This window comes from Patagioenas fasciata, chromosome 10 (assembly GCF_037038585.1).
Source record: "Patagioenas fasciata isolate bPatFas1 chromosome 10, bPatFas1.hap1, whole genome shotgun sequence".
NCBI classification, from domain to species: domain Eukaryota; kingdom Metazoa; phylum Chordata; class Aves; order Columbiformes; family Columbidae; genus Patagioenas; species Patagioenas fasciata.
Window position 1 is genome coordinate 6484182 of NC_092529.1, and position 24647 is coordinate 6508828.

The window sequence follows — 24647 nt, forward strand, 5'->3', positions numbered from 1 at the left end:
ATTACCATCAATGGCTTTTATAGAGGTCATTATCAATTCCAATTGTCTGCCAAGTGGCATTAGGTTTAGTGTTTCCATCCGCCCAGTCATTAAGCACATGTCAAACACAAAGTAACTGGTAATTTCTGCAATTAAGGCCACCATTATTGTTTCCTTTACTTAAACAGGGAGTCCAAATTACATGGTTAAATATAACCACCATTTGTTCCCCCACACACTTAGGGTCTGTGCTGCAGAATGATGTTAATCCTCTGAGAATACACAATTAATAAGATAACTGTAGATTAAGTTTACTACTGTCAGCTCAAAACTTGAACGATGGCATCCTCTTGAAGGCATCTAATTTGAGCAAAATCCCAGAGAGAAGTCAAAAGAAGTGGCATGGAATCTTGAGGACACATAAATACGTGTTTAAAACTGTTGCTTAAAGCTATGTGTGCACTCAAGGGTACAGAAATAGGACAAAATAGTTACATACAGACAGATTGAACTCTTTTTTTTTCTAGTGGTTGATACTAGGAACTCAATTTCTTATTTGGAAAAATGAAGAACGATTTACTAATATGTTCTATGGAGAACAAGAAAAGCTGGGGAAAGGCATTACAGGATACTACTGAACGGGAACAAGACAAAACCCTGAGAATTCCTTGAAAAGTTCTTAAACGGCCTGGTTCAAAGTCCATTTGCCATCTACAGAAGGATTTCCTACTGACTCCTTCAGTAGCCTGGATTTTATTTCAGGTCCTTAATTGTTACATTTCTGAGCACTGATGGTAAATGAAACCTATCACTAGAAAGGTTTTAATTTGAAGTGACCCAGTTCCTCTGTCACATTGCCAGTGAGTGAGGATGGACGTTAATGGAATAACAAATACTCCATTTACCACTGGCCCATTAATTAGGATGAATATTGATATTTGCACATGATCGTTTACCTCAGAGACTGATAACTGTTTAATAACTTATAAAATCAGCTTCCATCTTGTTTAACATCTCCAAACATGGAAGTCTAATACAATAAACAATTACGTGGTGCTCAGAGCCAAGTGTTAGCAATGCAAAGCCACAGAAACTCCAAAGTAAAACTGGTGAAGTGTTTCTGTTTAACAGTAGTGCCCTTCTTTTTATGAAATAGGACCAGGGAGGAAGGTGGTATCGGTCCCTCACTGCAGCCTTTTCTGCTTGTTGGTATAAGCCCAGCTATAATGTTATTTAAATGTTGGTTTCTGGATTTGATTGAATGTGCCTTTATTGAGAGAAGCAATGTTCTTATAGGAATGTGACACAGTTTCTTTTTTCCAAGGGAAAACAAACCTAGTCAAGTCACTTAAATAAATGTGTAAAAGCTACAGTGAACTTAATTTAATCTGAGTGGATGTTTAATCACCTTTAAGGCACTTAAGGGATTTTGTTGATTCATGTATTTATTAACGGGGGTTCTTTTAGATCCTGCTTCATGAATATACAGCCCCTTCAAATTAAAAGCAATGTGTTGGGTCTATTCTTCTCTGTTTTTGTCACATCCAGTAATTCCTGGAACACGCCATGCAGCCTACGTAAATTGCTGAAGGCCCCATACCCTGCAGAGACAGAAAACCACCAGGTAAGTAAAAATGGATCAAAAAATGGGAGGTGAAGTGTATTCACTTGGCTGGAGCAGAGCCTTTTAAGGATGAGTGGCTTATTCTCATTAGCCCCTGCCAATTTAGACTCCACTTTCGTTCCATCTTGAGGCACCTCTTTCCCCCAGGCGTACTTGTCATTGCTCCTTCCTTGTGATGTTATGGAGTTAGAAATGTAAGCAGCGCTGCCTTCAACAGGGTGGACGTTTTTTGAAGGACATACATAATGTTTTCAGCTGAATCTAGGCAATGTTGTTTATTTCTCTCAGATATGGATATATACATTTCAGCTTCCTGTTCATAAGGAAAAAAAAAACTAAACAGGCTGCCCAGGGCAGTGGTGGAATCACCAGCCTGGAGGGGTTTAAAAGACATATAGATGAAGCTCTTAGAGACATGGTTTAGAAGTGGACTTGACAGTGCTGAGTTAAGAGCTGGACTTGATGATCTTAAAGGTCTTTTCCAACCAAAATTATTTTATGATTCTATGATACACCTAAACCATTCACATAGCCACTGTTAATGGATTTAATGGGCCTAAGGTGGTCCTGCGAATGTCCAACATCTCCAGTCCTGTGCAGGTTTAACCGAATATAACTATTTTATCCTTTAATTTTATTTTACTGTTAACCTTCTCTGGTTCCTTGCATCCATCAGCACTGTCAAGACATAAAAGTGGCTGTCGGGCTCCAGGTGAAGTGTACAGGGATGTCATTAAAGGTAGATGGAGTAAAGCTGCTCCCACCAAAATGGAGTTGTTCTTGCAGTGAGTTTGGGATAACTGTCCTTGGGTAGGGGAGGTATAAATTGCAGTCCCCTTAACTTTGTAAAATACCCTTCTTCAGAGCCATGAGTTTGTCTGATGTGGTCAGATGAGATATCAGTCCCAGTGAGAGGAAACTCCAAGACCAGAACTGAGCTCATGCTACATGTTCCCCTCCCTCCCCACCACCACAGAGTTTAATTTCTCCCTGAAAGCACTGTCACATCTCTTTATCACAAGGATAAATACTGATAAAGTTGCTGTGTCAAGTAGAGCCGTGTAAGTGAGCGGGAGCAGGAGGGGGTAGCGGGACAGCCATCCAGGCCCCTGACAAAGCCCAGACATGGCGGCCCACTCAGGCACTTGTTACAAGCACATAAACACTTGCTGTTTCAAGATATGGGAGAAGGGCAGCAGCTGAAAACAAGCTAAATCAGAGGGTCTGTGTGACTCTGCTATTTATCAACTCCTAATTAACTGTTAATTTGCTGGTCTTTAGGTTCAAGCACTGCCCTAATTCATCACAGGCAGCAATGACAGTGTCAGGGCTGGGGGAAGGTGCTCGGCACAGCACTTCAGCGCTCTTCTCATTAACAAGAAAACATGACGTGAAGCCATTCATACTGCTGTCTGCAGCGGAGATAAGGCTGGGCGCAAAATACAGAGCTATTCGGAGGCAGCTGGCACAGGACTGAGGCGCAGGTGAGATGGCTGCACCCGGGCAGGGGCCTCTGCTCTGTGGGACTTGTCCTTGCAGCAGTGCAGGATGAGGAGGAACAGGCTGGGAGGTCTCCTGGTAATTTTAAAGTGCCATTTCTGGTTGTACCAGGCATTAGGAACTGAAGCAGATCCTAAGAATTGCTATAAAACATCATAGGGACATGCCTACAATCTTATCACATCATCTTCAATCTTCAACACATTATCTCTGCAACAAAATTCTCTTTCCAACATGTTACCTCAAGTAAACAACCAATCACCACCAACGAAACAACAACAACAAAAAACAAACCAAAACCCACAACTTCCCTTTACTTTTCACCTTTTCTTTCCAGAAATGTGATCTAATATAATCTCATACATCTCCATTGCAGAGCTTTCTCCGTTGGTACCTGCCTAACGCAGTGTTTAGTACAGCAATTAGCTCCATTTAGGCGATGGGTCCAAGGCTCGCTGGATTGGGCTCACAGCCCCCCAGCTCTACAGGCATTAATCTGTGGGAATAGTCCCACGGGTTTACCAAGTGCATAAAGTTAAGAACAAGCCTAAACATGAGGCTGTAAATGCTGCTGGTAGGAAACAGGGTTTATGTTGTATCTGAAACACTTGTGGCACTCTGTAAACAGCTTTTAATAGCAATACATGTTTGCTTTTGGTTATCATGCGATGTACTCAGTTTTCCTCCTCAGTGCTGCAATCTGTGCTGCCATTCCTACAAACCTACCAGCATACCCGCCACTGAAAATATCATTTTCACTCTCATTATCAAAATATTTAAAAGGAGCAGCAGCAGAAGGAAACTATTTTACCCAGAGGAGCTAAGATGAGGAAGACTTTTAACACAGAGGTTTCGCAGCGAGCTCGTGACATTTACACACTTTGTGCCACTTCATATCCCCTTGTTATAACACCTAGTTAAGTTTTTCCCTTTATGGTCTTTCAGGCATAGAGCACCTTATTAATGTCAGGCCTCAGGCTTCCCCCAGCCAGGCTGGGCTGCTGCCTGCTTAAATGAGCCCGGGCTTCCAGGGGATAATGATTTTGGGGGGTGCCTTGAGTTAAAGTTAGGGGGTGAGTTATACTAGTCAAGGGTGTTTTTCATGCTCTGATAACAGAAAACGCTTTATTGTTTACGCTGAAATTTGGCAGGATGCTCAAGTATTTATTATGATCTTGGGAGCTGGGGTGTTGCTTGGCAAAACCAGCTGCTTTATTAACACTTGAAAATCGCCTGCTGCACAACAGTAGCTTTTCATTGGGATTTCAATAAACTCATCTGCATTGAGAGGTGACCTGCAAACCCAACACCTCCCTTTGCTCTCTGCTGACTCTTGGATTTGGGAAAAATTGCTCCAAGTCTAAGTAGTGTAGCTTATGCTCAAATTTGCAGTTGGGCTGATTGAGATCAAATACAAATGATGAAAAAGGTTTTTACTGCTGGATCAAGAGACTCAAAGGTGAAATGACTTGTTTCATGTAGGGTTAATTGATGGGGCTAATTTAGAAGGAAGGGGAGTGAGGGGTGGTGATTCACAAATGCAAGCAGACAAATTTAGGATGATTTTGTGATTTACTGAATTGCTTTGAATTATCCACCTCATCTCTTAAGAGTTCTTGTTTCTGAAGTATGGATGAATTGCATGGAAGGAGCCCAGAGGTGCGGAAGTTTTACAGCCTTGTGTGTGTAGCCAGTTATTGATTGTATGCTGGACTGATTAACATAATAGTTACATTTATCGATTTCCTTAGACTTCTGTTGAATTATTGTTTTTGCACATCATGTTGTTTTTCTAGATCAGGGCAACTTGTAAAGTCTAATAGGTTGCATTCTGTGATTCACTTTGCAAGCCAGAGTGTGAAATGAATTTCATTGATGCAGCCACGTTCAGGAGCTGCGGACAGGTCTGAAGGCTGCAAAACACTGGTGCAGTGCTTCAGCATTTTTACTGCACCACTCCACAGCACCCACATTGTACTGCAGAACTGTCCTGGGCGCTGTGAAGGATGAGGTGGCACTGGTAGAGCACTGAGCTCTGGTCACTGTGTCATGCACACAGACTTAGGGGTAACAGATGGCCAAGGGCTGTAGGACTGAGACTAAGAGAGAAAAATCCTGTCCTCTTGGGTATCGTTTCCATGCAGTGGTGTCGGTGAGCTCAGCCATGATTTACTGAACAACTGAACTGCGTTAAGAGATGGACCAATTTAGTAAGAAAAATTAGAAGGGCAGTGTTCGCTTATTTTTGTGACAGCATATGAGATTCATCTACTCAAGCCTTGTTACAGCTTTGTCTTCAAACTCTGAAGAGGAAATCAGAATGATTGAGCTGTCCAGCTTTCTATACAGGGAATTTGCATTTTCAACAGACAGCTTGTTGGATTAAGAAAATACATGGGTGTTTTGTACTCTTATGAAAACGATGAACGGCTTTGCACCTTTGGAGGAAGGAAATGTACTGCCCTTGTGGGATCATAGTGCTACACCAAATTGTCACTGAGCTGTGAAGGTGAATACTCGTCCCCTGAGCCTGCAGACAGCACACAAGCAGCCCTTTGCCAGTTCTGGGTGCTGTGACGTTTTACACTGATATAGTCAGTGAGGCTCAGCATTTCGGGGTCAAAATGAACAAAGATACATACTAATCTAATAGGCACTTCCCCCTCCTACCCTCCATCCCTGTTTCTTGCTGGTGAGGTATCTATGCGCTACTGTTTCTTTACCCCAGAAAACTGGCTATACCTGCAGAAAATAAATACCCTCGTGTATAAACCACCTTTTTCTCTTCTGCATTTTAAAACAGTCATTTTTTAAGCTTTAAAAATAACTTTAAAATATACACTTATTTCTTGTAAGTAGGCACTTTTCATGTGATCTTTCTGTGTACTTGGGCATCTAGAAGCCAGACTCAAGCCAGCACATGACAACAGAGAATTTCCTAGTAAATAAGCAGATTTTTTGTACAGTTTCCTTGGATTCAGTCCATCATAGGAGACAGGTAGCAGATGGCAATATAAGGTGTAATAGTGGAGGGAGAAGGGAAGGACACCTGGACCCAGATAACCCATCCCCTTCTTTGCTGTTCCCTGTGTGCGGTCAGTGTTACACATCTCCCTTCTGGTGGCCTTGGGAAGAGCAGCAAGGATTTCTTGTGCTTGTGAGTGCTGGAGAAGGTCCCTTGACAGTGTTTCACCAATAAACTGTGGGATTTGCGTATTTCTTCAGGCTGTCCTGTAGACCATTCACAGCAAAGACAGCTTTGGTATTGGAGAGGTGTGGTGTAGACCGACATCTGATTCATTTTTTTCCTTTCTCCAGAAGTGTTGTGAGAAGAATCATGTCTGTTCATATTTGTACTTTATTATGGCCATGTATTGGTGTTTAGGCAAATTAGGATCTGTGACTGTTTTTAAGTGAAGTTTAAAGTGGAGACACGTGTGTTTGCAGTCACAAGTACATTGTTTATTGCTTGTTAATTATCTAGCTTTGCAGATGTGGTGTTATCTCATAAGTATTAATTGTGCTTTCCAAATAATCTTTGGTTAAGAATTAGGATGACAACTGGTCTCCAGTAGTGGGTTATATACCAAAAAAAAAAAAGTCTCATAAATGACTGTAAAAACTCTCAGTATTCCCTTATGAAGAGGAAAAACAATCTACATACTTTGTGTTGTTACGCACTAGTGCCCTCTTCTCCCAGCCTACTTTTCATTAGCGTGCCAGACAGACAGTGAATTGCCAGCAGAATATAAAATCCAGCTATGGCCAAATATGCCTCTAATTCATTTTGATGACAGCTTCCATCCTCGAAATGGGTGCAGCCCACTTAATGCAGCTGTTGACGGCCAACCATTATGAGAAGTATAGGAACAACATGACTTCTGTATCTTCTCAAGTTCTAGGAGATAAACCCTTCATTCTTCCTCTCCCCTCCCAAATTGTGTATACTCAGGCATCCTTCCCTGAAATAAATATTTGCACGAAGGCAAAAAAAATAATGAATTCCTACTTAATGAGTTCCAAGTGAAATGTTATATTTTTTTTTTCTACACAGTGATACCTCAGCTGTGTGTGTATATCCTGCAGAGTACTCACTCCTGAAAAGGTATATGCTAAAAGGAGTTTTTCTTCCCCTGTGCTCCCCTGAGTCTTGTATCTCTCTGATTTATGTCAGAAGATGTGAAATTGAAACCTCAAATAGAAGAGCGCTATGTATTCTCTTCATTGCCTTTACTTCAATGATTAGAGATGGAGACTGGCGAAAAAAGGGGCTCTGGAGACTGCATTCAGCTCTGGCGTGGGACTGGTTTGCTTCCCTGCAGCATCCCAGATGATCCTCTTGGTCCTGCACTCCACGGTGGTGATTCTAAAAGAGCATCTCTGCTCTCCTCCTGCCTCTCAGAGATCCAGCTTCTGCCTTTCAATCCCGTAAGTGTCCCAGACACACACCACAGAGCACTCACATGGAGTATTCCTGTGTTTAACGCCCACCATACCTCAGCTGGGGACTTTGGGTGTCACCACAATACTGACTTCAGTGTCATTGTTGTAAGTGGATCATATTCTGGTGCTGGACTACATGTGTCAAGCTCTGTTCTGTGACAGAGACCAGGGAAGGACTTTGCTTCCCTTGGCAGGGCCACCAAAGTCCCCACAGCTGTTTGTAGTTTCCTGGTTTAGCAACGTGTAACCCTGTTCTGCCTTTGGAAAATAAAATGCTTTTGATGAGACTCCTCTGTGAGAGAGATGAAATCACGAAATCGGATAAATAACTTGGCTGAACAACAGCTCTGTCACTTAAATGAACAACATAAGAAGACCCTTTAAAAGCTATGAAAGTTTCGTGCTGAAAAAACTATGTATCCAACCAACCAACTGCATTCCCAAATTCGCCTGATTATTTTGACTGGTACTTTGTTTTCTCTCTACATCTCTAGATCTTCTTTAGAGTGACATTAAATACATCACAATGATTTAAGACCTACTTCATCATCACATTATCCCTTCCCTTTGACCAGCGCTGGAGCCTCCACTGCCAATTCATTGTCTGCTGCAAGAGAGGTAGAGTCCCTTAAGCTTTCTTATCTTTCCTTTCAAGTTGTCCTGAGCCTAATCTAGGCTTCCCAAAGGCCTGCTTTGTAAATATGCACTCTGCTCTGTGATGGGCATGGGTTGTGAGTTGCTGAACACTGTAATTAGCAGACTCAGCAGTGGTTTGAAGATGTTCAGAATCTTTACAGGATTGATCACTAAGACTGGCAACAAAAAGGTGGCTTCTCCTGAGTGACAAAATGCCTGTTTGCTTTGACTGGAGATAAATTCAAGCATTTTAATCTGTGTTTTGAACAGTAATCATTGACAGGCTGTTAGTTATGACACGAGGTGTAGTTCCATGACCTAGAATCAATTGCTCTTCTACCCTGTTCCTTTTCATGCCTGACTTTTTTTTCTCTGTCAAGGTTAGAAGTCTTTGCTTTCTTTATCAAACTATATTCTGTAGTGCTGGCAGGTAAGAAAATTGGTATGACGTGATCATTTTACTCTGGAATTTAAACCAATATGTGAGTGTGTGCAAATCAGCGTGTCCTAAATCCAAGCAAGGTCCAGGACCCCTTGACTTTCAAGAACTAAGGAGCAAATACCACTACATTCATAGCAGGGGTGGACACCACTTTTATTTGCTAGTTTTCATTAGCAAGCATGGGAAACAAAATAAATGGTAACAGGGTCTTAATCTGGGCACAGACCTGGTGTTCAGGTAGACTGGGACAACTGATGCCGCTGCCTGTTTCATGTACCATTCAAAGCTACTGGCATAAAGTTGACCTGGGAATCCTGGGCCAAATCTGTGCTTTGGTTTTGCTTTGCAGATGTGCTCTGAGGGCCACTGGTAGGGGGAGGAGAAGCAACCTGATGGGGTTTATATGAAAGAAAGATTGAGGAACCTGTAGAAGGGTAACATGGGATCCATAAGCATAAGTTTCTAGAACCATTCTTGTCAGGTGTCCTGATGGTGCCTCAGAGGGGCCCACAGCTCCAGGTCTGTGTTGCTGTATCAGGGTTCCTCTGACTTAGAGGAAATGAAGAACTGCACCCATGGGTGACCCCTGTGTGTCCTGAAGGAACTTCAGCTGCAAATGTCCAAGTTGAATTAGCAGGACATAATCCACTACTGTGTCTTTTTGTTTTCTCTTGCTTCTGTAGGCTTTTGAGAGGAGAAAGGCTAGGAAATATTATATATAAAAGGACTGAACCTAGAAACAAGGTACTACAGACATATCTTGCCTGACTCAGGGGATGTTGGTTTGACTGACATCTAATCTGTGTCTTCTTTCTGTGACAGTCCATAAAGTCCAGACCCGAGAGAAGGAGAGATTTTGATTTTAATTTCTTAGCCACATCCTCCCCAAACCCAAGACAGTCCTCTTAAATCTATATCTCACGGGAAAACTGGAGGACAAAACGGAATTTTCACCTGCCCTCGTCCCAAACCAGCAAACCTTTGGTGTGAAGATACCGCATACCACACAACACATCTGAAAAACTCTTCTTCCATCTCCATACCATGACATGTGAACCCGGGACGCTCTGCTGCACAGCTCAGTTTGAATAAGGGCATCGTGTCTGCATATGTGAAGTGTATTTAAAAACTGTTGTTAGTAGGAGCAGATTGGCAGTAATTTAATTTTAATGGGGATGTTTATGCTGAAACATCTACAAGTACAAAGAGCCACAAATCATATCTGCCTTTAATTAATTCTCTTGATAAATCAGTTTCTTGGACTGCACCAAATTACCTTAATGAGGAAAAATCCTTGTTTATATCAACAACATTTAGCCAAATGTGGAATGTTTATAGCAATAATTCAACAATGTCCTTCAAGGAGCACAAACAACAATGATGAATGTTCAGGTTGTGCCGCTCTTTCTGTTCTCTTCCCTCCCATCAAATAAATAATGTGTTTGGTTTAAAAATAAATTGAGATGTTTGGGGTAAGCAGTAGTATTGCTGAAGGGGAAATGGGTTAAATTATAGCACTAAATTATTTGCTCAGGTTGGTGAAGGTCCCACCTACTTAGACACGGACTGTGCACAGACCCTTTATAAACCAGACTCACCCTGGGGTCTGGCTTAATTTTAGGGACAATTTGGTTAATTTGTTACTTCAAGAACAAAGTAAACTTTAGGTAAAGCTGGATGGGTCTGATAAATCCCTTTTCTGTTCCAGCACCCCTGAAGCGACCTGTTCCCCACTGGATGCACCTGCTGGCACCGGGTGCTTCACATGGGTTTCCCACCCAGGCCTCTTGCACTGACACAGGGCCCTGGAGGGATTCGGAAATACCTGGCAGATTTAGCTTGAGTTTCAGTGTGCACAACGGCCTCTCTGTCCATATCCTCAGCCCTAGCAAGGTCTGAACCACATGTTGGGGACATCCCGTGAAGGGTCCGGGCGGGTGCGATGGTGCAGGGAAGTGGTCACTGAACGGTGACAAAGCTCGGCTCTGCTGGTGGATGTTGCTGGTGTCCTGGCTTATCCGAGGGATGAACACGCTTTCAAGAGTGTATTGGTGCTGTCGATCAAGATGTAACATTCCTGACATTGAGCACAGTGCATCTGCAGGCACAGAATTTGCCAGGTTCAATGACAATTCAGGCTAGGAGCAGGGGAGGAAGATGCATATAAAGAAGAAGGAAAGGCTGAGGGAGCTGGGGCTCTGAAGCTGGAGAAGAGGAGGCTGAGGGGTGACCTCATTCATGGGGATCAGTATGGAAAGGGTGAGTGTCAGGAGGATGGAGCCAGGCTCTTCTCAGTGATAACCAGTGATAGGACAAGGGGCAATGGGTGCAAACTGGAACACAGGAGGTTCCACTTGAATATGAGAAGAAACTTGTTCCTGGTGAGGGTGGCAGAGCCTGGCCCAGGCTGCCCAGGGAGGTTGTGGAGTCTCCTTCTCTGCAGACATTCAAACCCGCCTGGACACCTTCCTGTGGAACCTCATCTGGGTGTTCCTGCTCCGGCGGGGGGATTGCACTGGATGAGCTTTCCAGGTCCCTTCCAACCCCTGACATTCTGGGATTCTGTGTGATTCTGTGATATGAAGATAATTGGTGTGGAATAGAGTCATGTTCAGCTTTTGGTTTTATTGCGAGAAGAACGAAGTCCTTCCTGACGGTGTAAGCTTAACAGTGTTAACCCTTATGGAGATTTTTACTTTTTTTGCTTCATTTCTCATTTTTTCTTTTTAATTAGAGCAAGAGCTACACATGGATCCGTTCATGATTAGGACTAAGCAAGATGTTCTCGGTAAACAGTTTTTCCTAATGATTTTTCTGTTTTTCTCTGAATTTTTGAAATTGCTCTTTTCAACAACATTGATATCTCCACTTAAATTCTTTCCACTGCTAATTTGTGAGCATGTTTTATAAAGAGTTCACTGTATTTTGGTTAATTGGAAATCAGATATTCGGGGTTTTACACAAGTTACGTCTTTTTTCTTTTCTTTTTCTCTTGTTTGAGACAGCATCCTGTTGAAAAGTCTTCATGAGTATTTGCCTATATTTATGAACTCAGTATTTTCTTTCTGCAAATATTTTCCCAGAATTCACTTTCAGGAGAATTCTTGCCCATCATGGAGTTTGTCCCAACAGATTTTTGAGAATGCCAATCTAAAAGGGATGCAAATATATATTAGATGAATAGGTTTAAAAACAATGAATAGATGCACTAAATAAGTATCTTTATTTCAGTCTTGTTCATCATATTGAATAATACTGATTCTCACACTCAGAATGTTGATGGGACTCCTTTAGCTGTCGTTTCCATCCTTCTAATTGTACAGCACAGTACATTTGGTTTATCTTTGCACATATTTCTGCATAGATGTGAAGAAAAATTGTTTTCATCCTAGTGAACCACAGGTATCCCACAGCAAAAACTCCACACTTGAAATGAGCATCAGAATCTTTTATGGCCTCATTGAAATAGTATAGCTTGCAGAGGGGAAAAAGTGCCCTTGTCAGAGCAGCAATGAGAATTATCTTTATCCTTTCAGTTCTGTTTGCTATCCCTTTTGCTTTCCAAAGCTACTTAAATCATTCCTGGGGAAAAAAAGGGACTTTTTTATTTAATAAATCAAAATAGAATATAAATAACACTTTGCAATTACGAGTGTTTAAATTCCAAATTTTTTAGGCTAATCACTTTCAGAAACAAACAAGAGATTGAATTTATATCGCCTGCAGTTGTTATTGGAAAGGTATGCCTCGAGATTGCTAAATGAAGTCAGTCCCAGTGCAATTATGATCACTCAAGCATGCTTTCAACGTATCGTGCCAAATTAGGTAGATTTGAGCAATTTGACTTCCTGTAACAAATCTCTAGGGCACTTTTGAGAAAGTACAGACTGTTTACAAACACTCTCGGGTTTCACGGGAACCGCGGCGCGAGGGCAGCCCGAGCCGCGCACAAGCACACACCTGTCAAACTCTGACAGCACGGACCTCGCACGCCACATGTGCTGGAGAAAGACCTCACTCTCTCGGTTTTGTTATCCTTTATTTGCAATTTAAAAACTGAAAGGCCACCAAAGTTTTAATTACCTTGGACTCGGGCTTTTGAAAAGCAAAATGGTGCAATCTGTTAAATGTAAATATTGTCGGCTTTCTGTATTACATTTATTCTTTGAATTATATTTTCGTTGCCAGAGTTGAACTTTTTTCCCCCCTGTAGCACAAAGCAGAGATTTAGTATCTGGGCAACATAGGCTGGAGGTATAACGGTTTAGTTAATAGTCTAAAGAACTGCTGTTGTCCTGTTCCTGATTCGATTTAGATGGCTGGTACCTCTGAAAGCACAAGTTTCAGCAGATCCTTAGCTGGCAACAGAGGTCTCAAAACCCACACAGACATTTAAAGACATATATTTCCAGCTAAAAACTGTCAAAACATCCTAAAACGATAAAACTGCATCCTGCAGAATGAACTAATATTGCTCTAATATCATGATTACCAGCTCTGTAGAGTCCTGTTCTTCCAAAGACAGGGATCGAGCTGCTGTAATGCGCTTAGTGAAGAGCACTTTTTTTCTTTTTTGCTGTTCAAGAAAATAACGTCATGACAATAATTGTAATTAATTAACACTAATGACAATAGCTTCTGTTTCAGGGCCCAATTTCATACCTGTGCCCAAACAGTGCTTGCTCCAGCAGTAAGTGTTCGTGGGCTTGAAGGCACAGGGTTACTCTCTGAGTAGGCACGGGGTTACTCTCTGAGTAGGCATGTGTCAAAGTGCTTGCCTGGGTCATAGCCAATGTGCCCAGCACCTCAAAGGACTGAGCTCTGAAGAGGTGTTAAAGTGCTTATTCTTCCCCTAAGCACTTGAATGTCAAAACCGAAGTATTTTTGCTAACAGTTTTTCAACACAGCACTGATGCAGACCCACCAGCATAACCACACTGAGCTTCTGCTGTCATGTTCATCACCAAACTGCGGTAAAAGGTGAGAGTTCTGTATAAATAAAGTCAAAAGGCAGTACTTTGAAAAGTGCTTGTTTTGGAGGGGAGAAGGAGGGAGGGTGGGCAGGTGGGTTAAGAGCATCCAAGAAGAGCAAAATGTTTGTAAGCCTTTCCAAGCTGCTGCACACGTTTCACTAGCATGGGTCTGTTGTGGGAGCAGGTTCCCATTGGGCTTTAGCACTTTGCAATAGTTGTTTTTCCGCAGGTTGCTGTAAAAAATACCCATTGGTCCTGTGTGTGACATTACAGGCTGGCGGTGGCACCGCCGTGCAGCGTGGTGACGTTTTACCGCAGCACCAAACCCCGTTAGACCGGTCACTTCTGCACCTCTCCTGCACTTCTCATGACGTGTGTAGAGAAAAAGAGGAGTGAGAGAATTGTCACAGTTATCCCCTCATGGGAACTCATTGTTCATCAGCTTATAATACCTGTTAGAAATGAGAACTGAAATCTCACTGAAATGCCCTGGCAGCTGTTTTTTTTCCTCAGTTCTGTTTAACATCTGTAACAGCTTGGTCTGGTGGAGAAAATGAGGTTTCCTCATTTCTATACTTCTCTGTCTTGGCCTTTCTTGGATGAATCTCTTTTCTCTTTTGCAATTTGTTCGTGTCGTTGTGTCTCGCGTGCTCCAGTTTTCTCTCCATCACACCCGTCTGTCCCATGGGATACGGAGCCCTCGCTCTGGGATCTGTGATCCTGCTGCTGGCCCCTGTGCTTTGCGCCAGCTTCTCTCTTCCCACTTCAAGGCAGACAACCAGCTGTTCCTCAAGAAAATGTAAACCAAAGAAAATACCTTTGGCCTCTGGTCTGGGGTGCTGGGTCACAGATGTGCATTTTGTTGAGGTGTTGTTGTGGCCCAATTAAGTTGAATATGTGGAGCTGAAGAAATGCACACACCCTGGGAGAGGATTCATGTCCTGTTTTCTAGCCTGATACTGTGCTTATAGGATCAGAAAGACATATTTTTTAAAATTGCCTAGCTTATAGTTGATGGTTATTTGCAGTTTGTTGGAGTTTTTTTTCAGACTCTGGTTCCCCTTCTGTAACGCATCGAAACAGTGTACAGCATCTTTGCCCTGTGCACGTGGGCATCTGGGTTTTCATCGAGCTATAGCGTTAATTAAAATTTTCTCCTCCCTAATGTGTGTGTGGTCCTGAGTGAGCTGTGCTAGAGGGCTGGTGCGCCTCAGTTTATTGATCGATTAAAAGCTGATTATACAAGCAAGGGTTTTTCATTCTGAAAGATCGCTGAGGCTGGCTTAAGGACTGGCATTTTAGAGTTGCGGACCAAAATGAGCTCCTTCAAGTTGGCTTCAAGGAAGGACTGGCCAAGTACTGCCAAAGCAGCACATTTCCCGCTGGATTCAGCTGGGAATCCAAGTATCAGGGCGGTGATGGAGTCACCATAGCTGGAGAGGTACAAAAGGTGTTTAGATGAGGTTGTTAGGGACATGGGTTTGTGCCAGAGTTAGGTTATGGTTGGACTCGATGATCCTGAGGGTCTCTTCCAACTGAAATGATCCTATGAAGAACCAGAGCCAGGTTATGTGTGGGTGCAGCAGCAGCTGTATCTCCCAGCCGCATGTCCAGTGGCTAACAGATATTTGCTGTACATTAACGTGGGTGGCCCTTGAGACCAAACTGGATGTACCACAGGTCACAATCTGAGGTTGAACAGCAGTGGATGGTAAAATTTTGCTCGCTGTATTTTAAGCTTTGCAGCAAATTGGCAAGAAAGAACAAACTTTATAGAATTCTTAAATATTAATACATGGGATTATGGCTCCTGCACTGTGCAAGATGGTGATGAGAAGACCTAAGAGAAAGGGACCGTAAAACAAAGGATATGCCAAGATGATTTTTTCATTATATTGTGAACAGTGCCAGACCAGGCAGGCAGGACTGGTTTTTTCCTGTTTGAAGTGCAAAACCACTTTATTGTTTGGATCTCTAATATTTTATTTGTGAATTTCCTCATTATAAAGAAGAAAATATAACTTAGCATGTTATGGAAAGGTATTCATTGTATAGCACAAACGCTAGTTAATGTTTTGCAAGGTAATTGCTATGCACTGGATTGGGGCTTCTGCATCTGCTGTATAAGCATTTAATTTGCAGTGTCATTGCTCACTTGCACTGTTTGGTCCTGTGATAGGAAACAATATGTTTTAGCAACAATAGAGTAGGTTTTCTGCAAGAGTTGGTGAAGTGTCATTATTGTTTTCCTTTTCTTAATACATGAGAATTTTACAAGAGCCACCACTCAAAGAGTAGCCTGACTGTCCTTAATAATGATCGCTAATGATCACTGTGATAGTTTTCTACTGGTAGCTTGTGGCTTTGCCCCCTCACATCTTATATCTCTTTGGGGCTACTAAGCTTCAGCTCAAGTTTAGTGTGCTGTGTATGGTAAATAAGCACTAACAGATAACATCTCGAGTTATTTCCAACTTTGAACGTTTTTCCCAGAAATACAAAGTTCAAGTGGAATGAAATTGTTTTTGAAAACAAAGAGGCCAGCAAAGAAAAGAATTAATTACAGGTTTGAAATAACATGATGACGTTGGAAAACAGCAAACTGGATTTGTAGCTTGAAACCTTATTTCAAATGATTTATGTTCGTCATATTTCTGCTTGTAAACAGAGATTAGAGAATAAACTTAATAAATCTCCCACTAAGGCATAGCAAAGCACATGTGCATTGCTAATGTTTTAAAGGTTCCAGTTAAAGCTCTAGATTTCACTAACAAGCAGGCACATTTTTTGTAACGAAAGACGAGTAGAAAATACTTTCCTGTGAATTAATGAGCTAATTTTTGGATTACACTCACAGCTGTTACTACATGGGCTGGCTTCGGTCATTGTAATACGTTCTGATAGTCCCCCTAGTAACAAGCAAAGCACTCTCACAAACCAGGAACGGTTCAAAGCTTTTGATTTTGCGCCAGTCCTTGAAGCCGCCAGTCCCCTGCTCGGCCGCTGCGTGCTCTCCATCTGCCCTAGCACCCACATGACAGGAGCTCAGAGAAAGAGCAATGCGTTCAAGATGTCAGCAATCAGCTAAGAGCAGATATTAAGAGCAACGATTACAGCCCTTGCCATCCAGGTTTTGGAGATTTCTGTGTTCCTTCAGCAATGATCAAACTTAATCTCAGTAATGCAGAGCACAGCCTCTCCCAAAGATCCAGGCTTGTCATATGTCACACTGTTTTCTCAAGCCAAAACCAAATATATGTGTATATTTTTTTCTATGTTTTGTCTATTGAAGCATTTGAAATAGAACATGCACACCAAACACAGCGGCGGTGAACCCAGCTTGCTACCTTCACTCAGGCGAGGCTTTAAATTGGAATCATCTCCAAGAAAGGCCCAAAGCATCGACCTGGTGTTACATTAACCTCACCAACAGGCAGAATTTGTCTTTCTGTTCCAAACTTTACTTCTATGAGCCCTCAGGTCCCCCTCATGCCTTGTGCATTTTACACTTTCCATTAACAGATGCCACATGTTAACAGCTTTAATAGAACTTATTAGGTTTAATGGGATGGCGGTAGGGAAGTAGCGAGCAGAATGATGGATAGTTGCAATTCATCCATTAAGAAAGCTTACTTTGAAAGTCTTTGTCGGTGTTTTACCTGTGTTTAAAGCATCTCTAAAGTGATCAATTAGCCAAGAACTTTTAAACAAAATTTAAACCTCAGAACTGACTTGCAGCCTAACAGAAAGTATGAAAGATGAATGAGTTTCGTAGCACCCCAGCATTTAAACTAATGTATGTGTGGAGGGTAATTGCATCAGTTTATAGGCTTTCATTTACATAAAAAGGAAATCAGTGCTTGACATGTAACAAATTTATGTCAGAAAGAACCACAATTTGCTGTACTGCACACTAATAAAATTCTGTTTGTTTAAAATGGTCTGCTCGTGAGTTGGTTGTTTTCACAAACTGATAATATAAGCAAAGGAAAATACTTCATGATCTGTTTTTTTTCTTCTTCACTCCGAATTCTGTGTAGGCTGCAGTGAATTTTATAGTGAAATAATCTGGGCTTATACATTTAATAAATAAAATAAAAACAAAGTGGCTAGTAATCTACCTTGCAATCAGTTTCCTTCACTGTGAAATTATAGAGAAAATGATCTTATTGCTGTATTTGAATGTACAGCACCGTACGTTCTTTTTTTGGAGCTGTGCGACTGGTTATCAAATTGAACTCTTCCTTTGTATTTCAGAGTTTTTAAATGACATTTTTTAAACATTTGCCAGGGTTCTTTCTGGTGTTATTTGGAGCTATTGTTGGAGAAGGGTAAATGTGCAATAATTCAGCTGCTTGTTGTCTGGTGAAGTGGAATAGTCATGAGCTACTCCCATTACACGCAGTAGCCCAAGAGGTGAAGTAGAAAACGTCTTTGCTATTGCCGTAGCGCCGTGCTGCAGTGCCAGCGGACAGGGTCTGTAAGGAAATTATTTCAGGGAGTGTCCATGATCCCCAGTCCTTGTTCTGCTTGTTTGATTTTTAGCTAAAAGTTGTTGTTTTGGGCAAATGTGTGTCAGTGTTTCCATGCACCGTGTGCTTCTTGCATTCTGCAAGAGGAAAACCAATCTTAGTGAGCGGCAATGCTAGTGCACATTTAGGCAATACGTGATTTGGCCACTTTGACGAAAAAGTACCTTTATGTAGAGCATCAAAAGCAGAAATGACCTGAGCTTGCATTTCACCCATCATATTCCACCTTTTCTTAAAATTTTGGGGATGTCCAGAGGAGTTTTGAACTGAGTTGTATTCCACTTAGGTGCTTTCAGCACACTGACAGCAAAAGCATTGGTGCATCTAAGTTTAAGACTAATTAGTTTAAGACTAATTCCCCAGATTTCTTCTTGAAAATAATTTTTATTTCTTATATATCTGAAAAGGTGCAATTTTAACTCTGGGTAAGAAGGATTCTGTTATTTAAATCACAGAATATGAGTAAGGGTTTATTTATATCCAGGCAGTTCCTTAAATGGGAAACAATGCACTGGTGTTTGTTCTAATGCATTATTAATTTCAGTCTGCTGGATTTCTGTTCTTCTAGGGTATGAACCTATTGTCGAGAAACAGCAGAATTTTGTGTACATTTAAATATATACAGCTTCCCGAAGTTTGAAATGATATGATTTGTGCTCTTCGCAATATATTTACCCAGAAAGGTTTGGCTCAGATTGAGCATCTGGTTGTCAGCGTGTTTCTAGTTTTAAACTCAGTTTTGGTTTTGACGTAAGAAGACCAAGTGACAGAAGGTCACATATTGAGCCTCTGACTCAGCTGGAATGGAGAACCAAGAGTTTTCTGCGTCCCTGCCTTTTGTTGGTCGTGCTGCAGAGCAGCTCGAGTGCCCATGGAGGAGATGGTGCTTGTGCATGGAGATCAGCAGGACAACTTCTGGTGGGAATAAGTCACCAGCAACCACAAGCCCAAATCGGAGAATAGCACTCCAGGTGTCTTTTGGGGTAGAAAGGAGCAATAACTCTGTTTATAACCCAAATCCTCGCCAGTGTCGGGTGGGATGTAGGCACGACATTCATTTTCCTTTGTATTATAAGAAGTGCAAAGGTTCTGGTGGCTCCTGGTGGACAAACAATAGGAAGCACGTGATGGAGACGTGTTGGTCTTTGTGACATTTCTCTACAGAAAAGGCCACATATTGATAGTTCGAAAAAGCATTGGGAGCTTCTAGGAGTTTTTTAGAGTGAATTGAGTGTATCCTTATGAGTATGGTGCAGGGAGAGGGAAGACTTGTTCACATGTCTCGTCTGTTGTCTGTAACTGGATCTGAAGGGCTGCCCATGTGGTCATGATAGAATCTAAGTCCAAGTGATTGAGTCAAATATGGTAACTGCTGTTTTATTTCAGTTTTAAAGGGGAGACCAGCACACGGGGACAGCTCCAGCTCTGTCTGTGCAACTTCCCTTCACATGAATGCAAATATACAGATTCAAGCAAGTTTGGGCTCTGAGCATTTATTTTTTAGCTACATTTCAGCTAGAAATACGTGAAGTAAAATCATACTACTTTTCCAAAGAAAGCCATAGTGCTTCTATACCATATCTGCAAACAATTAGTTGAAAATGGTACTTATTTGAACTGTAATCGTCTTAATCTTCCTATGCTAGAAAATTCCTAAACCTTGAGCCAATATTGTGACAGTTTATTATTTGATAACACAGGCATTTTGTCTAACAACATTGCTCTGGATGTGGAGTGTCCTTTAATCAAGTGCAGGACTGGAAACAAATCGTAGATGTGTCAGTCTTGTAAGTGATAGGAAGTCACTAGCACTGATTTGCTCTGCAGAAAGCATGTCGTCAATGTAAAGTGTCTCTTTTTTTCCCTCTAGAAACTACCCAGAGTGCCCACACCAGCTCTCCTTGCTCTGCTTCTTACTCCCTTCCTTTCCCTGGCTGCACAGGAGCAGATTTCCATAGTGCCTGATTAAGGTAAGCTTTACATTTACTTTAAGAATTACTAGAAGCAGAGATGGTCCTTTAGCAAATACACACGTGGACCCAACAGCTGTGTGTTAATTTTTGGTGCAGACCACAGAATAAATTTGACTCTAAAATACAGCACCATCATTGGACCAAACAAGCATCGTCAGCCCTAACGTTTGCGGCCGTCGGGATGCGTGAAGCACTTCTGCACACCCAGAGCTTGGTTCCCATGGAGAAAGTGGGATCTGCGCCCGGTGATTCCAGGTGGCACGGTACTGTACTGGCATGGAAATTGTTCATTTGCTTGTTACAGACCTGGAAATCCCAGAGACGCATTCTCTAATAACTGGCAACTAACACACAGTATTTTATCCTCTTTCGGAAACTGATATTCTGTAACTTTCACAGCAGTGTCTGAAAAAAATTATTCTCTGCTGAGATCCCTCATAAATTGCTGTAGCACATTTATGTTTCATATCTGCATTTAATTTAGGTTTAATAAGACATTATACTATAACTAAATACTAAGTGATTATTGAAACCTTCATAACTTGTGCTGGAGATACCTGGAGATATCAGCTACACTACTGCTGCTGAGCTGGGCTGAGACTCCAAACCAGCACTTTCCCTCCCAAAAGGGGGTCCCTGTACCATGCACATAATGTCCCTTTCTGCCCCAGACCAGAAGAGTCGATGTGACAACCGACCTCCGCTGCAGCAATGCGGGTTTTACCACTCAGCTGCAGAGCGCCCAGATTTTGTCCCCTGAATGTCTTCATTTTTCAAGGCACATTACAAGATTGTTTTAGTTTTAAAGCCCCGACTGGTGCTATAACACTGAAATGATTGTGATTGTGATTGATAGTCGTTTAAGAAACACGTTCTGTGTTTTGTACCCCGTAAGGTCTGGAGGATGGGCAGAATGGGACAGAAATATCAGGGATCATGTGGACCTCTGGCCTGCAGCGTGGTCTCTGTGGTGAGAGCTTACTGGGAAGCTTCAGCCACCTCTCCAGGGGTTACGTATGCCATTACATAGATAAGATAATACTGGAAATCTGTTAAATTATGTAGGATACACCTGTAACCGTTCCAAATCAATAACCCATTCTGTTCTTTGTTTCTCCTCATGCTTGGTGAGCAACTCTTGGATTTGATTTGCTTCTGTCAGAGGGTGCTCAAGGGTCTGGAATGGCCCTCGGTACTTTAAGACAAGTAAAATTATTACAGGTATATTACATGGATCTGCCATGTCAGGCATAGAGACAGGGTCTTGTGTCCCTGGGTGTCAAGAGGATGGACCAAACTCTGTTCAGTGGTGCCCAATAGGCACAGACTGAAACACAGGAGGCTCCATCTGAACATGAGGAGAAACTTCTTTGCTGGGAGGTGCCAGAGCCTGGCCCAGGCTGCCCAGAGCAGGTGTGGAGTCTCCTGCTCTGAGACATTCAAACCCGCCTGGACCCACCTGTGTGATCTGCTCTGTGACCCTGCGTGAGCAGGGGTTGCACTGGGGATCTACAGAGGGCCCTGCAACCTCATCCTGTGATTCTGTAAGCAGGATCAATACTTCCCCAGGAAGGGTGACCACCCCAGTACATGAACATGTTTCTCCTTGGTAACAAGGGGATACATACGGCCTGGCCCTTCAGCCCTTTAATAACCTTTATAGTCTTTAACTGAAATGTTTACGACACAGCCAGGCTGAGCTGGTTCTCCCAGCTGAGGATCAGTAGGCACAACTGCAGGGTCGGCATCAAGGCTGCGGATTGAATTTGCACATTTGGTGTTAAAACTTCACTTTTTAAGGGTTTTCACTGAAATGTGAGAATATTCTACTAAGTTGGAGTAGATTGCTTCAACGCACGAGTGTTGTCTAATAGAAAAATGAAGTGGACAGTATGTTTTTGCCTATGCATTTTGCACACTGCCGTATCAGCTGTACTCCTGTTTTAACCAATCTGCAATACAATAGACAAAACATCAGAAGTATTAGTCAAAATAACAGGGGGGAAACTTAAATTTCCTTGTCAAAATATCTATTTATCCAAGCCTTACAACATCTCCTGGCATGTGGCATGAAAAATGGAGATTATTTCTCTGGGCGCTGAAGAGGCGACAGTGGGTCAGTCGATCAGATCTGTCCAGACACACTCAACTCTGCCTCACAGCTCGATAACATCAGGTCATGTAATCCTGCAAAATACCTGCTAACAAGTCAGCAACAGGAAGCTGTTGAAGTGTAGAAGAAAGAGCCAAAACGTCATCTCACACTGTTCATAAAATCGGCACCAGGTAGCATTTCCCTGGCCAAGCTGGAAGAGAAACCTTTGTTTAACAACTGAGAAAGTGCTTAAATTACTCATAAAATATCACCCAGGTTTGACAAGCTTATCTAGTCATACCGTTGATAACCTCCGCAAAGGTGTTTCTGCAGTGAAGAGAGAGCATTTGATATGCGGGTGGATGTACAGTGTTGGAAAGCATTAACAGCAGCTCGATGTGATACTCCCCTGCTGTCAGCACTGAACTCTTCACCACATCTGTGGATTTGCTGCGTTACCGAAGCCTCTGTCCTGCTCGGGGGTGCAGGTTGTGCTGCGTGAGCCAGACACGTGTTGACGAGGTTGTAGCTTGGCTGGGATGAACCCCAGAGCAGAGGGACAGGCTGTGCCTGCATCCACACACAGAGCAGGGCTGGGGCCACGCAGACAATGTGGTGGGAGCAGGGACCTGCGAGGCACAGGGGTCACAGCTTTTGGGTACAACCAGCTTCCCTGCAGGGTACTCAACCAGCCTGTCTTTGGCCTGTCCATGTCCTCCTTCAAGCTAAGTGTCTGTTACTTGTTGTGATCCAGGGAAGCTGGCAGCATCTAATGAGCACCACGTAGGTGCTGAGCAGTGAGGACTACAAAGACGCTAAGGGGTCTGGAGCATCTTTCTTACGAGGAAAGACTGAGAGGACTGGGGCTGTTCAGCCTGGAAGAGAGAAGCTGAGAGGGATCTTCTCAATGCTTATAAATAATTCAAGGATGGGTGTCAAGAGGGTGGACCAGACTGTTTTCAGTGGTGCCCAATGCCAGGGCGAGAGGCAACGGGCACAGACTGAAACACAGGAGGCTCCATCTGAACATGAGGAGAAACTTCTTTCCTGGGAGCTGCCAGAGCCTGGCCCAGGCTGCCCAGGGAGGTTGTGGAGTCTCCTTCTCTGAGACATTCAGACCGACCTGAACCCACCTGTGTGATCTGCTCTGTGACCCTGTGTGAGCAGGGGTTGGACTGGGGATCTACAGAGGTCCCTGCAACCCAACCAGGCTGGGATCCTGTGATTGACCTCCCACCTTAGTCACGGACTCCTGCAATGAGCTTACCTGGGCATTTAGCTGTCCTGTCCTTTACTGGTATGTCCATAAAACTGCACTTTTTTGTAATGGTTTTATGGGAATATTGTGGTGTAAAGGATCATGCTTAAAGCTAAAAATAACCAGAAGCCATTAGCCTGGAGCAGGCTCAGCACATCCGTGTGCAGGAACCCACAGTGTTTGGTCCTTGCCCAACTGAATGCTTAATTTAAATGCTAAACAGACAATTAAAATAATATTGTTGGCAGATACGCAGCTACTGGTAACAAAGTGGGTACCAGAGAGCAGAATTTGGGGTGCAAGCCCAGGACAGATGGATGATGACTCTGCTGCTGACAGGCTGAAACAGAGCAGCAGGCTTTGGCTCTCCTGCCTGCTTTATAGCTGGGTTGACACACAAAACACAGAATATTGTCTCCTATAATTACAGTTCAAAGTTGCACCCACAAAGAAATTGTGTTTTTCCATTTCAAAACAGTGGATATACCCTGATAAGCTGTAGCTAAAGCCTGAGGTCCCTTCCCAGGGTAGTGAATGCAGGTAATTCAATTGATTCATCACATTGAGCTTGGGCAAAGAACTAATATTAAAGAAAATATTTTGTTATCAAGTCTTTCTAGTCCATCAGGATTTATTCAGACGTTCAACTCTCATTACTCTCTATGGTTTCTGAAATTTCATTCTTGGATTTTCTGTCAACCGTTCTTGAACCCCTGGACAGGGAGGGAAGGCAATGAGGAGGCATTTTTTACCCTATTGATTTTTTTATTCTCCTTTAAAGAAGGAGAGAATTACCATTGTGTAATATGCCCAAACGAGGAAGTCTGGGGGCTCAGGCCAAGCCGGTTGAGTCAGTTAACAACAGATTGCTTTCATTGCTTCAGCATGTCAGTGATTACCCTAATGCTGAGCTCTCGTGGGGACTGGATGATGATGGTGAGTCCCTGAAAACTGGCCCCCAATTCATTATTCTCAGCAAGCGCAAAGGTCAAGCACCCGCGCCCCGGTGATTGGGCACCTTACGCAAAGTGCACGTCCTGGGAGGAGCCCCTGACATCTTTGATTTTTCCCACACACAAACTGTTGGTACAAGATGTAATCTGGGAATGAAAGGGCCTTGGACAGGATGACTGGGGACAGCTGTTCCCCAGAGGCTTCCAACAGCAGAACCTGAGTACTAAATACCCTCTGC

The 24647-nt window shown here is 42.7% G+C and overlaps 1 long non-coding RNA gene across 3 annotated transcripts in view; it reads left to right on the forward strand.

Moving 5' to 3' along the window:
* Positions 1–21298, forward strand: part of LOC139828692 (uncharacterized) — a 33779-nt gene extending 12481 nt beyond the window's left edge. The window contains exons 2-7 of one of the 3 annotated variants that reach the window (XR_011740603.1): positions 1528–1603; positions 7158–7208; positions 7350–7531; positions 8041–8164; positions 20000–20099; positions 20199–21298. This is a non-coding gene — a long non-coding RNA (uncharacterized lncRNA). The remainder of the gene's footprint in view (positions 1–1527; positions 1604–7157; positions 7209–7349; positions 7532–8040; positions 8165–19999; positions 20100–20198) is intronic. The other 2 variants (XR_011740602.1, XR_011740604.1) reach the window with 2 other exon arrangements.
* Positions 21299–24647: the final 3349 nt, after the last annotated feature.